The sequence below is a fragment of the Micropterus dolomieu genome, linkage group LG14 (genome assembly GCF_021292245.1).
Source record: "Micropterus dolomieu isolate WLL.071019.BEF.003 ecotype Adirondacks linkage group LG14, ASM2129224v1, whole genome shotgun sequence".
NCBI classification, from domain to species: Eukaryota; Metazoa; Chordata; class Actinopteri; order Centrarchiformes; family Centrarchidae; genus Micropterus; species Micropterus dolomieu.
Genome location: NC_060163.1, coordinates 19,978,527 through 19,981,735, shown reverse-complemented (window position 1 = coordinate 19,981,735; position 3,209 = coordinate 19,978,527). Strand labels below are relative to the sequence as shown.

At 37.9% G+C, this 3,209-nt stretch overlaps 1 long non-coding RNA gene across 1 annotated transcript; it reads left to right on the top strand.

The window, feature by feature from the left end:
• Window positions 1-203: 203 nt before the first annotated feature.
• Window positions 204-2,701, top strand: LOC123983574. Its single transcript, XR_006828215.1, has 2 exons — window positions 204-948; window positions 1,065-2,701. It is a non-coding gene; the product is annotated as an uncharacterized LOC123983574 (long non-coding RNA).
• Window positions 2,702-3,209: the final 508 nt, after the last annotated feature.

Here is a 3,209-nt window from a genome sequence, read left to right as displayed (position 1 = left end):
ATGGTGAACATGATGAACATAATACCTGCAAATCAATAGTTACAGTTGCATTGACATTGTGAGCGTGCTGATGTTAGCACGCTCACAATGCTGTAGACTACCATTATTATAAAAGGAACGATAACCAAGCTCATTATTATTTGCTAGATTGATATACAGTAAATGTATTTCAGTTGAAGAACCTCTAACTTCATTATGTCCCCTCCACCTCTGACACAAAAACTTAGATATCGTCTATAATTTAAATTTCAGGAGATTTATATGTCTTAGTTCTCTAACCATTTAGAAGACGCTTTTATAATGCAAAATCCTGAAAAATCTTTTTATCACTTCAGGAAAACATGAATCAGCTCTTACAGCATTTACCTACAAATCTGTTTATGACTTCATGTGTTGCGGTTACCCAGACATCAATGGGCCAGCTAGGAGGCTTAACATGTCATCACATTAACTTCCCTCCACTAGTGGACACATTATAAATACATATTAGACTAAGGTTTCATGAGGCTAATGGTGACTGTAGTTGATGCCTTTTACAGGCTGCCCTCTCTGTCATGTTAGTCTCTGTACTCATTCACAAACAGTGAATGTATTAAAAAAATTACACCAGAAATTGTCTGAAATATTCTTAAACAAAAAACGTATGCACATAGTTTGAGGTGAAAGGAAAATAAGGCCATTATTTGTTTTAAATGTCGTATCACATATGGCAGAGAGCTGCTGCTACAATACCCTGTAATTCATAAAACATGTTTCACTTAAGACTACAGCCACCACTATGGAGTAAACTCTGGTTACAATTTGTGAATAGTAGTTTGTGGACGGTGGTGATCAGTTTGTTGTCCTCCATCAGGTGTCACCAAACTTGGGGTGAAAAAGTTCCAAGTGAAAATTGGGTTGGACAACCAGGTCAGCATCTCCATGTTCAAGAAACTGCATTTCCAAGAGGTGATAATATATATATACAAAATAAAACATAATCCTATTGTGTGCCTGATGGGGCCCAAAATATGGTTTAGGCGTTTTGTAAGTGAATCTAAACATCATCCTCGTGTCTGTTGCAGGTGTCGGTGTGTAAGGTGTTCAAAGAGGTGACCCTCGAGATGACTGTGGACGAGGCTGTTCGGACAAGGCTGCTGGACGAGACGGCGGACATGAAGGAGAGAGACTACAGACTGACCTGCAGCAAAAGACAGGAACTGGTTTAACAGTGAACTGCCGTGCTGAGCTGTACTCACACGTAGTTAAAGACTTCCAGCTGTGAAGGAGACCATTCTGCACACAAATGAGGGAAATCTGAGACGCCAAGCTGAAAACTAATGTGTGGTTTCACTTTCACACCTTCACAGCATCGGACTGCTATCTGTAATACCAGAGTAATTGTGCATTTTATACCTACAGAGGTGCAGTTTTGATGATCTGGTTCTGTGCATAAATATTTTAATCTTAAAATATACAGTATTCTACTTCAACAGCTACATTTCAGAGGCAAATGTTGTACCTTTAATGTTAATATATGCATCTGACAGGTGGAGTTACTAGTTACACTGCATGCGTATGCGTATACCTGATCATCACAACTCCAAGTCACTCCGAAACCATGGGCATTACTCTGCTACTATAACAGTCTTCTCTCTTCTTTGAAGGCTTTCTGCAAGATGTTGTAACCTGGCTGCAGGAACCTGTTCCCATTCAGCCACAAGAGTATTAATGTGGTTGGTCACTGATGTTTGGTGATATTGCCCGGCTCACAGTCAGCACTCAGGTGCATCCGGAAGGTGTTGGATGGGGTCAGGGCTCTGTGCAAGCCAGTTACTGTTGAAACAGGATCTTTCCCAAACTGTTGCCACGAAAGTGGAAGCGCACTGATGTCTAAAATATAATTTTATGCCGTACCATTGAGACTTGCCTTAATTGAAAGGGACCCAACTAAACTATAAAAACAACCATCCATATATTTCTGGCCATATAGTGTATTTTTATTGGACAGTAACACACGCATAAAAAATACCATCACCATGACAATATACATTTATCAGAACTGTAACATGATAACATGAGAAAGTTACAAACTTATTTCTATTGTGGTCCTTGTTGTAGTCTGACAAAGATGGCAAGGTAAGCTACGGATGACTAAAGGTATCCTGTACACTCAACCCTTACAAAATACAACCAAAAGACCGAACACATCCTAATACAAATAATAATTAATACATGTACATACAATTAAAATACTCTGTAATACTTCATAAAATCTTAGTCTAATTAGTAATAGTATATCTGTATATTGCAGATCCACATTTTAAACTTGCATAACAACTGTGTGTTTCCTTCTTTCTTTCTGGTACTTTCTGGTGCCTCTTCTACTTCCTCCTTAAAAGTTCACAAGGTCCCATTAAATTGGCCTTTTCACCTCAGACAGTATTAATAGGGAAAATATTAAATGTATCCTTGTATACATCTAAGAGGCCAAGTGCCTGCACTATGTCCAGACAACTGCTTTTCTCTGAAGTATTTATAGTGGTCTTTCGTGCTGACAGACATGAGAAGACGGTGCGTTAAAGGCAAGACGATGAACAGTGGAAACAATCTGTGGTTTTTATATCTGGTATTTTCTGGAAATGGTTCATTCTTTTTTGGTTTGGCGAAAGGCAAGTTTGTGTCTCTTTAAATTTGATTAAATAAACTAATTCTGACTTTTTGTTTCATGTTCCTCCTAATTGCCACATTAGTCTGCTGCATTTATCATAATTTTCTCATTTAGGACCGGAAGGCTGGTGGTTAAAATTAAATGCCAAATGCAGGAGCTTTGTCATTTTGGGTCGTATTTCAGAAAATGACCCCAAATGTGAAATGGAGTCACATAATTCCACTTGTTTTATCCTCTAAAAGCTCAGTGTGCTATTTGCTCCTATTCCAACCAAGTAATTTGTGTTTTTGGGATCAACAGACATATTTATTTTGGGCATGTACTTTTGTTTTGCTAAGGTCCAGTTTTTTTTACATTCTAGTTTAATAAACATCACTCAAAATGAGGCAGTGATGAAGTGTTTGTTCGCTGCTTTTGTCCAGACTAAAGTATCTCAACAACTATTGAGTGAATTCCATGTAATTTTGTGAAGACTTTTCACAGTGATCAGACACCATGAGATTGATATTTTTGTTTTTTAGTAAAACACCTTGACATCTATTAGATTGGACACTTTCCA